The sequence below is a fragment of the Rhipicephalus microplus genome, chromosome 9, assembly GCF_043290135.1.
Source record: "Rhipicephalus microplus isolate Deutch F79 chromosome 9, USDA_Rmic, whole genome shotgun sequence".
Classification (NCBI taxonomy): domain Eukaryota; kingdom Metazoa; phylum Arthropoda; class Arachnida; order Ixodida; family Ixodidae; genus Rhipicephalus; species Rhipicephalus microplus.
The window spans coordinates 76,579,633-76,594,656 of record NC_134708.1 but is presented as its reverse complement, the minus strand read 5'-3'; the positions used below and the strand labels follow the sequence as shown (position 1 = coordinate 76,594,656).

The window sequence follows — 15,024 nt, the reverse complement described above, 5'->3', positions numbered from 1 at the left end:
TCGGGTGTAATTTATATTATCGTCAGTCACTGCCCAAACAACAACTTGTTAACCACAATCGGCATCGAAAACAATTATTTAATTGGAAGCTGTATATAGTAATATCCTGTATATCGGTCTAATTTCCGTTTGGGGGGGGGGGGGGGGGGGTAGGGCGATATATGCAGCTTTCACTTTTCAGTTGAGGGTGTTGAAGTATTTATTGTGCTAACTGAAATCACTTTATTCTTCAAACCTAAAACCAAGTTTAATGGTTCAGAGATGCACATTCCTTGTTGGTAGCTGCGGCACGTTGTAGCACGATTGCCTTAGTTACGCAAGCCTTATTTTTATTTCTACACCATACGAAATATGGATTGACAACTCGACTGGTAAAGCCTATAGATGTTTTTTCTAGTAAGGACCAACTGGCAATCTTGATCGACTTTCACGCAAAACTAATCGCTGCAAATAATTATTAAAGCTGTTTAGCAGCTCTAGTAATCCTGAACAGTTGATACTACCTTTTTAACGTTATTGGTTACGCACAGTGATCACCTTAATCAGCGTGAATTACACGACGCGTACGATGGCGTCATAACAGGATGAGGGCGACAATAGCGTTAGGGTCGTTGAGAACGCTGGAACATCCCAAGCTCCCTTTGTTCGGAAGCACACCAATATCTCGCTCGGGATCTAAACGTAGTGTTCTGACGTTTTCAACGTATCGAAGCGCCATTCACATTGAAAGGGTAACGATACTTGATGGGGCTTAACATCCAATTACCACGATATGATTATGAGATCAGCCGAAGTGGAGGACTCCGGATATTGCGACCACCCGGGGTTCTTCAACGTGCATCGAAATTCAAGAGCCATTTCGCCTCCATCGAAAATGCGGCTGCCGTTGTCGTGATTCTATCCCGAAATCTGCGGATCAGCAGTGGAGCACAATAACATCTAGACCACCGTGGCGGGTACAATCAGAAGTATACGGTTGTCGATGAAATCGCCAAAGCTTCGAAGTTCAGTGAACAGTAAAAAGGGCGTCGTTTCGTTGAGCTTTGCGAGACCAAGCTTTTTGAACCTAGAGAAAAAAAATTCTTCGCAAGTTTTAAAACAATTAAAACGCGAACTTACGGTGCCGTGAAAGTCGCATCATTCTTTGAATCGGGACCACCTTTTTCGGGTACAGTAGCGGAAGTTCTGGAACGGGAACAGCACTGCAAGCGTGGCCGTGGCTTTTGTGGATAACATATACAGCAGCGCTGGTTCGTGTTAGAGATAAATACCGGCTCGAAGGGAAACGTGACGCACGCGCATGCGTCTCCTTTCTGCTTTGACAATGGTCGGTCTCGTCCAGTATTACCAGATCGCGTCAGCCTCAAACCGCCAAACTGGACTTCGAGATAGCCCAAACATAGCCCAACATGTAAATTTGAAGTAGCCCAAAAATAGCCCGAGTGAGTTGTTTTTTTCCAATTTTTTTGTGCTCATATAATTAATTTCCCGCAAGACGATACGCTTAATAGGTTAAGATTTATCAACCAAACTTTTATTATTCTCATAAAGATGATATTAATACAGCCCCATCACGCCCATTGGACTTGTGAAGGGGACCCATGAAAACGTTACTTTTTCTTGTGCAAACATACAGCATGTAAAAAAAAGAACATCTGACAAGACTCCCGGCGTCTTTTACAAAATCCCATGCGTCGAGGGCCCTACTTCGTAAATTGGCGAGAGAAAAAAAAAACCTGTCGAAATGACTCTGATATCACGCCGAGGATGTCCTGAAACTGAACAAAGAGTGCAGATCCATCGCCGAATATTGTGTTATGTTCGAGAAGATGAATATCAACGATAGAACTATCTTGCGAAGCGAGAATAATGGAAGAGAAGACTGCTACTGAGCCATGGCATATACGGCGAACGGCCCAAAACACTTATTGTTCCCTCTGAACCCTTCCGCCAGTGTATGCACATGGACTCTGCTCCAAGGCAAAACATTGGATTGTTAACCGGCGCCGTGCTTTCAAGACGCCGATGCAGCGTCAGCATGGTCCTCCTGATGGAGGAACCAAGTCGGTTCCGATGCGTCTGGCTTTTACGTGTTTTCACGTACTTTACATTGACTGGAGTTAAAATAGTTTTTCTCAGTTCACCTACCTTCCGTCTAATGACTACATTTATAGGCTTCCTTTGCTGAGTTCCAGAATAATTAAGGGGAGCCGGGAGGTGAGAGGGGCCGGTGCTCGCTCGCCCTCAAAACACGTTTTCGAAGTGATCACACGTCGAGCCCTTTCTTGGACTATGTCTCCAAGTGCAAGGATCGTTGAATACATTTGAGTATTTTCGTGGGGGGACCCCAAGCAGCGCAAGTACTTGAGGCCTTGAGTTCCTTGTATATCCATAGAGGAGGCTGAGATTACAAAGTTGGAAAATTCTCCGCCATCGGAACGTCTAGTCTAGCCGATAACAATGCAGCCCAAAAATAGCCACGTAGCCAAAGAGAAAATTTCCACGCCAACTAGAACAAAAAGTACACCAATTTGGCTAATATTAGCCCAATATGGTAACCCTGGTCTCGTCTCGGTGATACTGGAGGGTACAATGTGGAGGTCATGCGTTCTGTATGCGCACTGGGAACACACATGGACCAAGCGATTGAATATATAAGAAAAGGGGTAAGAGAAAAAATTCGACAAAGAAGTGCCCTATGCACCTTAATGGACAAGGATGGATGAAGTGGCGCAGTGGCTCCATTTCCACAACGAGAGTGGGAAAGGGCTGAAAAGAGGCTTCCCAGTAGTACATCAACAAGCCTGGTTGGCATCCCAATTATGCCGATAAAGGCATTGGGTGCCAAGACTAAGCAGACTTTGAGACAGGCAGCGAGCAAACCAATAATCGATGGTGAAGTCCCCGAGATATGGAAACTTAGCAGGATGAGAAAAGGGGGACAAAGCTGACATAAACAACTACCGTCCTTTACCATTGACATCAGTGGTCTACAGGCTGGCGATGCAGATTATAAAGAAAAGACTGCAGGCATGGATAGAGAATGAGGGTGTGCTGGGGGAACTGCAGAATGGGTTTCGGAAACACAAGAGGTTGGAAGACAATCTGTTCTCACTGACGCAGTGCATCGAAATAGCAGAAAAGGAACACAGGCCCCCGTGGCTAGCATTTTTGGATATCAATGAAGCATACGATAGCGTGGTTTAAGAGGAATTGTGGGGAATACTGGACACACTAGGTGTGAAAGACGGAGTCACTAACCTTTTAAAGGATATCTAAAAGGTAACAAGGCCGTTATAAAGTGGAAAAAACAGGCATCCAAGTCTGCAGAGGTAAAACGTGAGCTTAGACAGGGATGTCCCCTGTCACCCTTATTATTCATGATGTACCTACAAAGATTAGAGGCCAAATTAGAGGGAAATGGACTGGGCTTCAAACTCTCTTTCGTCAAACAAGGAAAACTCATTGAACAGGCACTACCAGCATTGATGTACGCATACAACATATTACTAATGGCCGACAACAAGGAAGATTTGCAGAGATTGATGAACATCTGCGGTAATGAGGGAGATAGATTAGATTTCAGATTCAGTAAGGAAAAATCATCAGTCTTAATTTTTAATGATAATGAAGGTAGTGAGCTTAGAATACCGGAGGTCACGCTAGAGATAACAGATAAATACAAATATCTGGGAGTATGGATAAGCAATGGGGCCGAGTACCTAAGGGAACACGAAATATACGTGACGACTAAAGGTAACAGGAATGCAGCGGTAGTGAAAAACAGGGCACTGTGGAATTACAATAGGTACGATGTTGTGAGAGGAATATGGAAAGGGGTCATTGTTCCTGGTCTGACGTTCGGCAATGCGGTCTTGTGCATGAGATCTGAAGTTCAAGCAAGATTAGAAATTAAGCAACGTGGAATAGGCAGGCTTGCCTTAGGAGCTCACGGGAATACACCAAACCAGAGAGTACAAGGTGATATGGGATGGATATCATTTAAGGGCAGGAAAGCTAGCAGTAAGATAAAATTTGAAAAGTGATTGAGAGAAATGGGGGAGGAGCATTGGGCTAGGAAAGTTTTCAGCTAATTCTAGATGAGGAATGTCGATACAAAATGGAGAAAGTGAACCATAAAATTGTACTTAGAAAAGAGCAGGGGGCCAAACCAAAAAGAACTATCGGTTAAGAAGAAGGTGAAGGAAACGGAGCCATATATGTGGAGAAATGGCAAGATTATGAAGTCCGCACTAGAGATCTATCGAACTTTTAAGCAGGAAACTGCCAAGTAAAGGATCTATGATAATACTCGGGGTAGTTTTTCCACTGTTTGAGGCCAGTACGGGAGCATTGTGAACCAAGACTTAACGGGCCAATTACGAAGAGGTAGACACGGTATGCAGTGCGTGTGAAGAGGAGGAGAAAACTGCCGAACACCTGGTAATGATCTTGATTGATTTGTGGGGTTTAACGTCCCAAAACTACGCTATGATTATGAGAGACATCGTATAGTTGAGGGCTTCGGAAATTTCGACCAGCTGGGGTTCTTTAACGTGCACCCAAATCTGAGCACACGGGCCTACAACATTTCCGCCTCCATCGGAAATGCAGCCGCCGCAGCCGGGATTCGATCCCGCGACCTGCGCGTCAGCACCTGATAATGTTCTCTAAAGGGCTTCACCCTATAGTTCAGGGTGATGGCGCAGAGTTTTTCTAAGCACTGGGATTTAGGGACAGCGAGGGCAAAATAGATATTAAGTGGGTAGAAATAACCAGAAGGAGGTTACCTGATTGGTGGCTAAAATCAAGGCACGAGTGAAAATTAAATCCTTCACTGCAAAGTTCTAGTCCTCAACTTCACTATTTAAAGAAAAAAAGGTAAATCTAGTTGTTTGTTCACTAAGTATTACCGCTAAGTGGTGTTAGCCGCCACCCGATCTAAAGGATGCAACCATATCAATCCATCTATCAATCGAATATATGATGAAAAGATGTGAGATGGTGGTACTTAGAGTGTTCACTGGATGGACAGACAGATGGACAGACGTATAAACGGACGGACAAATGAATGCATAGACAGACGGACGGTCTGACGCGCGGACGGACGGATGGACGCACAGATGGATGGACGCACGGATGGAAGCAAGAACGAACGGACGGACGAGAGCGCGGACGAGCTTACAGATGCTTCGCCCCACTTATCATCATGCAGTCAGTGGATATGGATAGAATAACATTTAATAATGTCCTGTGCCTAGATACACGGTCTGGATATATGCCTACATATATCCAGTGCCGGCTTATACGGGGTGCCCTGTGAACAGTTTTGCAACCCGAACAGTAGCTTTTTACTAGCAGACGCTGCCTGCGTCAGCCTTGCGAGGCGAGAGAGACAGAGGGGAGAGGGACTAATGTCACAAGACGGGAGACGCGAGCATGAGCAGTGAGGATGTAGACGACACCGCCGACGCCGGATTAGCGGATTGATTGATTTGATTTGTGGGGTTTAACGTCCCGAAACCACCATATGATTCTGAGAGACGCCGTAGTGGAGGGCTCCGGAAATTTTGACCACTGGAGTTCTTTAACGTGCACCTAAATCTGAGCACACGAGCCTACAACTTTCGCCTCCATCAAAAATGCAGCCACCGCAGCCAGGATTTGATCCCGCGACCAGCGAGCGGGTCAGCAGCCGAGTACTTTCAGCCGCTAGACCACCATGGCGGGGACCGGATTTGCGAAAGGTGGGACTATAAAATGATCCGCATTAGGAAAATTATTGCTACATGCTCGTATATTATTAGGTTTGCTGCAAACGACCCTGCATTACAACGCAATACATAGTTTTTACACAGGTGTAAAGCGTTTCTAGGTCAGAAATTATATTATTATCATTTATCTGTAGCCTTCCAGTACTGAATAACGCAAAAAGTATATTTGGAGTGACAAATGTCTAGTTTATCATTACGTGCCCCTTCGCGGTGGTCTAGTGGCTAAGGTACTCGGCTTCTGACCCGCAGGTCGCGGGCTCGAATCCCGGCTAAGGCGGGTGCATTTTCGATGGAGGCTAAAATGCGGTAGTCCCATGGGCTCTAATTTGGGTGCACGTTAAAGAACCCCAGGTGGTGGAGATTCCCAGAGCCCTCAACTACGGTTTCTCTCAAAATCATATGACGGTTTTGAGGCGTAGAACGCCACATATCAATCAAATAAATCAGTTTATCAACATGCGAACGTTCCCAGACAAGTCGGCAAACTTATGAAATGTTTGTTCTTGCATACTAGAAATGATATGGTTGACAATCATTGGCATATCCTTTCAATACTATTTTAATATTTCTTGTTCTAATAAAATGTCAACCTAATGTCACGTTATTTTATAACGAATTGAACGTATGCCCTGATTACATCGGACGTTACATTGCGTTTTGCTTTCATTCATTTCAGGCTTATGACATTATTCACGGAGTTGTACAATGATATCATCTCACATTGCTTATTGATGCATTTTTCTGTAATGATAAGATTATGTTGTGTTTCCGCTTTCTAATTTCTGAAACGGTCCTTCTTGTCTTTTCGAATACTGCTGACATACCAAAATTGCGTGCGTCTTTTGTAGGCGTCCAGGCGTCCAGGGCGTAGTGAAGCAATCAGAAGGTATACTATAGCTTTTACCGCAGACCCCTCGGCCATCATGTTTTGTTCTGATTGAAAAATCAAGCTTAATTCTTTTTAAGGCCCCATACGATGTGGACGTGGACAGCCGCGAAATACAAATGAAGTGAAAGAGGTGGATCGTTCAGACCTTGCATGTAATCTTGTGATTGCTTGACACAAACCTTGAGCGTACAGGCGCAGAGGAAAGCAACGTGTCGCTTTTACCGCTCCTGGAGTAATATTATTCAAGTTAGTTTTTTCGCACCATATGTCGGGAAAAAAAATGTCAGATGATGGCTAGCTATACTTCCACCCCATTTGAAGGACGGTTTACAGAACTTCAAAAGGGGCAAGTGGTTATTCCTTCCTTCCTTCCTTCCTTCCTTCCTTCCTTCCTTCCTTCCTTCCTTCCTTCCTTCCTTCCTTCCTTCCTTCCTTCCTTCCTTCCTTCCTTCCTTCCTTCCTTCTCAATTTCTTACTTTCTTCCCGTCTTTCTTTCATTCCCTCTCTCTCTCTTCCTTCCTTCCTTTTGTTTCTTTTTTTGTCCTTGTTTTTGGATTTTTTCTTTTTATTCCTTTCCTCTTTTATTTTTTTCTACCTCATTCCCTTTTTCTTTGTTCCATTCTATTTTTCCTTCCTTTCTTTATTTTTCTAAAATTCTTTCTTCCTTTATTTCCTGTTCTTTTTCTTGCTCTTTCTTTATTTCCTTCTTCAAAATACATGGAAACATACAAATGAAAACAAGCGGAAACACTAGTGAACGCCAAAGCTGCTTCGCATCCCTACATGGTTACTTTTAGTGGGAGTTGGTGTAATTTTTTTTTATTACAGCGAAGCTGTACATGCCTAGAAAAAAATCTGAATCGGTGTTACGAGCGGTTCCCATTGGCTGTGCTATCAGTTACGTCATTCTCAGTGTCTTATCCAAGCACGCGTGCCATCGGCTGCGTTGTGAGTGATGTCTATTCCGTCGCAGCTGTGGCGCTCAGCAAGCTAGCGTCAGTTTCTACTCAGAGCTTCCACATGGTTAAGCCACAGACCACTCTAGCAGAGCTCTGACAGTGAAAACTTGAGAGAGCTCGCACTCGGCGGACCGGTGGAGCAGTCCGGGCACAAAAAACGGGCTAGGGAGCTGGAGTGCCGGCAGCAGCAAATCCAGCAGCCTATACACCGATAATCCGGCAGCGTTCCAAGTCGTGAACGAAAATGGAAGTGCCGGTGGCGGGAATTCCCTCCAAACTACACCACTGAGTTGGCAGCTTTGCGGGCACAACAGCGTCAGCGTGATTGAGGGAGAGCGTTCGCGAACGCCCGCTTTCGGTGGGAGTTTATCTAACGGTACTTTGGCGGCGGCTGTGACCGCCTGTAGTCAAGAACAAGCACAGAGATTAATGCACTGCTTAACTGATTTACCCGCTCATGACATTCTTTTATGGCTGTGATCATGCGAGGCACAATGTGTGGCGTGTGAAATAAACACTGTGGTAAACCCAACGTGTGCCTAACTTCATTAAGCAGCACGAACATGTAACCAATGATTGTGAAGGCCTTCAGTGCAGCGTCACGTTGAAGCCACTGCTTAACACAGGGGACGCGCCTTATTAAAAAGCAAGGCCACTTAATCAATATTTGTGAAAGGCTTCGGTGCAGTGTCGGGTAGAACCCGGCGTTTAACACTCAGAACGCCCGTGTCAGCGTTCGCTGGATCCTTAAAAGTGCTGAGGCGACGATTTTTCACATTTAAAACTTCATGGCAAAAATTTTTCGCCACTCACCCAGATTGGTTGTGTGTGCTGAGAAATGGTGGACGATTTAGAGTATTACATGTCCTCAGCTATATGGAAGAGCAGTGTGCTGTTTCGGCTAAATTTATGGCACCACAATATCGTTGAAACAGGGAGGGGGGGGGGGGGGTAGAAAATTGGTTAGCGATTTAGTACTCTACTAGTTCTCTACTCGAGTACACTACTATGCCAGGGCATAGTAGAGTACTCGGTACTCTACTATGCGAGAGAATTAAGCTGTCCTGTGGCCTAGAAGAGACCGCTTTGCATTGAAGCGTTTAGCCGTAGCGACGGAACAGCGAAAAATCGCTGGCAGGGGTCAATGAAGCCAGCTCCGTAAATATTATGTGGTTAGCCTCATTCGTTGCATTAACAGAACCAGCACAAGTTCATCTATCACTAATCTATAAAATATGAGTCTAACATTTGTGGAAACATCGTTGTGACAAAACATCAGAATGAATCGGTGGAACGAACAGTAAACTGTATTTCAAAAGTTGAAACGCACAGTGTTTTTTTTTCCTTTTGAGCATAATAATGACGCGAAAAAGCACGTGCATTGTCCTGCAATACGGCATAATTCAGCAGTCCTTTTTATGGTTGCTTCAAGAACGAGTTTTATTATTATTATAATTATTATTATTTGATTTGCATACACAGATACACAAGGACACAGAGGAAAGTGGGAGTGAGCAAGCTGGCAACTGCCACCTGGAGGGGCACAAGGCCTGCTCACTCTTTCGGGAGGAGGGAAGAAACAGAGGAAATAAAGATTAGAGGGGAGAAAGAGGAAAGAAGATGAAAAAGGGGAAAAAAGACGAAAACTTCGACGAGTATGAGTAAAAAACATACATAAAACTTGAAAAAAAAAAGACCGTCTATAAACGGGTGGCAAGGTCCGTTCGGTTCACAAATGTAAGGAGAGCTCAGTGGACCTGGTCGCGTCGGGAAGCTCTACCACTCGGAAAGAGGTAGCCGTCAAGAGTTGCGCACTTAAGTCCTAAGAATTTGTATTCCTTAACCAGCAAAGACCGCTGCGTAGCAAATGTGGGACAGTTCACTACGAGATGCTCAAGTGTTTCACAGGAGCCACAAGCTGCGCACAACGGGCTGCCCACACGCCCTTGACGGTGTAATTGTTCAAGCACCAGCACAAAGCCCACTCTTAGCTTGAACTTGCCCCGCCGTGGTGGTATAGTGGCTAAGGTACTCGGCTGCTGACTCGCAGGGCGCGGGTTCGAACCCCGACTCCGGTGGCTGCATTTCCGATGGAAGCGAGCATACTGTAGACCCGTTTGCTCAGATTAAGGTGCACGTTGAAGAACCCCAGGTGGTCTACATTTCCGGAGCCCTCCACTACGGCGTCTCTCATAACCATATAGTGGTTTTGGGACGTTAAACCCCACATATCAATCAATCAACTCTTAGCTTGAACAACAGCGCTCGGGAACCAGGGTGACCCGGACAAGCCAGGGTCACGAACACGGGGAGGGGACGATCTATTCGCCGCACGCTGGTCTGGGCGCTGCTTTAGGAGGTGTCGGCGTATAAGCAGATGAGCGTTGTCCACCGTACATAGAATTCCCGGACAGTCACAGCCATCATGGTTGCATGACAAACTAAGGTGATCCGCTTCTTCATTGCCCGCAGTACCCACGTTTGAAGGTATCTACTGTGCCGCTAGACATACCCCACGTGACAGAATATTGATCCATGATGCTGCTCAGAATAGGGCTGTCGGTTTCCTTGCTGGTGAGTCTGCTAAGGCCACCACGAGAGCCGGCGAGGATGACAAGCTTCGATGCTGCTAACCCTTCTTGTACGTACTTAAGAGCGACATCAATTGCTGCTAGCTCGGCCGTCACAGACGATGAGGGATATCGTATTTTAAACAAGCGCCTGATATCGGTTGAAGGGCAGAAGAAAGCTGCAGAAGCGATCAGGCCATCGCTGCGTACAGAAGAGTCCGTAAATACTTTTGCATAGTCTTCGAAGTTTTCAAATAAGTGTGAATAGGCTAATTGGTATAGTTCCGAAACAGGTTGGTCACACTTTTTGCGTATTCTTGGAATTGACAGATGGGTAGGGAAGGCACATGGCCTGTGCTCTCGATGTTGGCAACTCAATAGTTTCGCCGGAATTGCCACTAATGTCATTGAACAAAGCCGCCATTTTACCCATCCGAGAAAGTGGGCGCTGTAACAGCCTGTTAAGGAGTGTCTTGCCATGCGGGGTTCGGTTCAGACGCTCGATATGATGTAGCGCTCTCTGGTCAGCTTGCAGCCTTAGCGGCAACTGGTGTGTTTCAGTCAGTAGTGGGGTGCATTGTGCTTCACGAGGTAAGCCAAACAGTACTCGGAGGGCAACACGATAATCCCGTTCTAGCTGAGACATTAAAGGAGGCGGTACTTTCAAGACTGGCAAGGCATAGATCACGAAAGAGAGTACAGCTGATTGGTAAACCTGTAGTGCCGTCTTCTGATCAATGTCCTCACCCCTAGCAGTAAAGGCGGCTACATACTTGAACAGGGACAGCAATTTTCGCCTCAAAGTTTTAACAGCAAGGCGCCAAGAAAGGCGATCATCGATGATTACACCCAGGTAGCGATGTTGGTGTACCCACTGTATCGGTGTGTCTCCGAGGTAAAGCCTGCTAAGGCTTCGTCGAGCGCATTGCCTTGGATGATATGCGATCGCAGCTGACTTCGCAGGTAAAACCTGCAGGTCAACTTCCATAAAGACTTCTGAAGTTGAATTCAGAGCTTGCTGCAATATACCACGAAGACGTGGACCATGGTATGACGGACCACTGACCGAGAGTGTGATGTCATCAGCATAAATCGCTATGCCTATAGGAAAGCCACACTCTTGCGGTAATCGGCCTGGATGTCCAGCACGTACGCTGGTAAAGAGAAGCGGTGACAAGACGCTGCCTTGCGGGATGCCACATTTAACAGCGCGAGGTTGACTCTGTACTTCTCCAATGCGCACTTTCATTCTGCGCTCAGAAAGAAAATCACAGAGGAAGTGTAACAGAAGACCTGAAATTCCTCCATTCATCAGTGCACAAATAATCGCCTTATTTGGCAGTGAGTCAAACGCTTGCTGTATGCCAAGAAATAAAACATACGCTGAATGTTCGTTTGCTCGAGCAGATTCAAACGATGATATAAGATCTGCTATGCTGTAGAAGGCTGAACGGTGGCGACGAAATCTGCTTATGACACCAGGAAAGTGAGCTCCTGTAATCTGGCGTCCAGACGAAACAGCACCATACATTTCATCAGCTTCATAACATTATAAGTTAGTGACATTGGCCGGTATGACTTCAAGAGTTGTGCAGAGCGACCAGGCTTTAAAATTCGCTTCACCACAGACGATTTCCATTCAGCAGGAATCAGACTCATTTGCCACACTTTGTTGTATTCGTCCAGGATACTTTTATGAAAGACTTCATCAATGTTTCGCAAGGCTTGGTGCGTAACACCATCTTCGCCTGGGGCAGTGCGGCGGTAACAGAGGTTAAGTGCATGAGGCAGCTCGGCCAGGGTAAATTCCGCCTCATCCATCTCACATGGTGGTCCATATAAAATTGTTACAGAACAATGACTGGCGTTGTCTTTTGACATAGGACAGGTGAAAATATTGCCAAAATCTTCCGCAAAAAATTTCGGAGACCGCCAAGTCATGATGCACAATGCTGTAGCTGGGTTCTTGCAGACCTCAGGTGTTCGGAGAGCCTTCAATATGCACCATACACTCCCAAAACTGCTCGCCATATGCAACGATCTACACAATGCGACCCAGCTTCTTCGACGAAGTTGTTTTGTGTGCCGCCTAATGGCTGCATCTAAGCGGTTATAAATTGTCCAATAAAAGATTCTTTTGGAACGCTGCGCCCCCCTGTAAGCACGTCTTCGACAAGCTCGTAGTCTCAAGAGCTTTAGGTCAGGGTTTGGCTTGTCGATGCTTCGCAGTCGTCGCACTGTAGCTTCCTGCAGACATTCACTCACTTGTTTGAACAGGCTATCGTGTGATGGCGCCCCCGCAATGAGCTGACGGAACTTGTCCACATTTGTCACTGTGTAGGCAGAACTCTGGCTGCCAGGAAAAAATCTCTAGAACCAGTCATATGGGCAGATAATCTGAACCCCATGGGTGAGCTTCGCTCGACCAAGTAAGACGCACATCTGTCGTTGATATGGCAAGATCAATGGTGAATTCTTCCTTTTCCTTTGCCGACAAATGTGGATGAGCCGTCATTAAGGGTTTGCAGATCATGTTTAACAATAAGATCGCTGATTTCCACTCCACGATTGACTTGTGGGCGACAACACCAACAAGGATGATGGGCATTGAAATCTCCATACAGCAGAAATGACGAGCCACACCGAGATAGCAGGCACTCCAGCTATGTGATGTCCGATGGTCGCGTTGGCCGAAATTATATGCTTGCCACAGTCGTAGTTGTGTTCCTGAGATTAATAGCAACTGCTACACATTCAAAGTCGACGTCGCAGAGGTCACTTGCGTCGATCACTGCGAAATGAACATAAGATCGTATGTAAAATGACGCTTTCGAAGCATTTCTTGGATGCGTGGTGTCTGTACACTGGAAAAACGCAGACGTCATTTCCGTGCATCGGGTATTGCTTTGAACGCCCACGTAACCCGGAAGTCTGAGCTCGTCATTTCACACATTGGTTTCTTGGAGAGCTATAACATCCGGCGGATTCTTCATTGCAAGGAGCCTAAGAACGAGATCAGGATGGCGTGGTCGTAGAGATCTGACGTTCCATTGCAGCACTTAAGGACGGGGCTCGCGACAGTTGTTCATGTTGTTTTTAGTGAAGACTGTCGAGAACTGGAACGAGAGCCTCCAAGAGCTGTTGTGCAGCTAATGCTGCTGGCGTGGCGTTTGACAACCCACTATGAGAGATCTGACGACGTTAACAACCATCTTAAGCATAGTTACAAGTTGGGCATCATCGTTGGCTGGAGCCGTTTCTCGTGCTGTGTTTACAGTATTTTCTACTGCAAACATGGCCTTGGCGGAAGCTGGTTCTGAAACTTTATGAGGATTGACCTTTGAGCAGGTTGTGTCCGATGGCTTTGATGGTAGCGCCAGCCACTATGTTGCCGAAATGCTAAAATTGCGCCTCCCTTCGTCGCTTCGATTCTCTCTCGCTGTACTATTCTTTGGACGTACTGGTGCAACTTCAGTTGTGCCGTCGCCACCTACTTGACGGCTGCTATGGCTAGGCATCTTTTCTCGTGATGCTATCTTTCTCTTTCAGGAACTTCCCTTTCAGGACCTTCTATTTCAGGCTTTCTCTTTCAGGACCTTCCATTTTTTTATTAGCTTGGGACATTCTTTGTCCGTTGCCAAGTGTTCGCCATTACAGTTAAGGCAGCGAGATGTCACACTGTTGCAAAGTTTTACGTTGTGATTTGCGCCGCATTTAGCACAGATCACAACATTTGTGCAGAAACTCTGTACATGTCCAAGCTTGAGACATTTGCGGCATTGTAGAGGCTTTGGTATGAAAGGTTGGACGGGGTACCACACATGTCCGGCCCTTATGTGACTAGGTAGCTTTTCGCACCCGAAAAGAATCTTCACACAATTCGAAGAGCGAAGCCTTCAAGCGCTGGATGACTCTGCATGGTGGCGTGCAAACTGCCATACTTTTCAAAACGTCGTCCGAAATTTCTACATCTACATTTGATATAACCCCAGCTGTATCATTAGCATCCTGTGGAACAAAAGCCCATACACTGACGTTGCATAGCTGAGATAGACCTAGCAGGGTGTGCACCATCTTCTCATCTGTTGTGTCTGTTGATGATATTTTTCCTGGGATTCACTCGAACTTCTTGAATCAGACCAGGTGCAAGTGTGAAGAAAAAGTCATGAAGCTTCTGTTTGGTGATAGCGTTCTGGCTTACCGTGATGTCGACGGGCACATAAGCAACTGTCGTAGTCACGATGCTGTTGTATATTACGGTCTCTTCACTTGAGGACGATGCTGCCGACTTCCGCCTTGGCCGTCGATGCTTAGTAGGTAGAAATGCATTCGAGTCATCCGACGTAGCATCCGACTCGGAATCGGCAGGTTCTGATGTCACTGAAGAGCTGAGCCGCTTCCTTGCCATGGCAGGTCTAACCATGCCGCTAGACAGGTCCGCCACTATCTCCTCCAAAGCGAAACTTGCAGGGAGGGTCCCCCCAGCAGAGCAGAGGACTTGAGGACCAGTACAGGGCATGCTGGGTGCCAAAGATGCACGACTACACAAATAAAAAGGGGAAAAAACTCACGAGCCAAGAAAACCGACAACCGAACGATAAAACTTTGTCGTCGTCGTCTCCCAGCGAGTTTTCATGACATGTGGAAGCCGAAATGCGTATGCGCATTACCCAACCCACTCTTAAGTTGTTTCGTACATGCTGACCACAGGCTCAAAAATCGAAAAAATTGCATGAGTCTCTATGACACCTTAAATTTGAAAAGTTTCACCCTCTGCTTCACCCCGAAGGTGAAGCAGAGAGTTCCGAAACTGAAAAAAGTATCTACCCAGG

The 15,024-nt window shown here is 46.1% G+C and overlaps 1 protein-coding gene across 3 annotated transcripts in view; it reads left to right on the top strand.

Annotated features, from left to right (window-relative positions):
• LOC142771907 (uncharacterized) overlaps positions 1-15,024 on the top strand; it is a 129,563-nt gene that overhangs the window by 19,668 nt on the left and 94,871 nt on the right. The gene's annotated exons all lie outside the window — the stretch shown is intronic.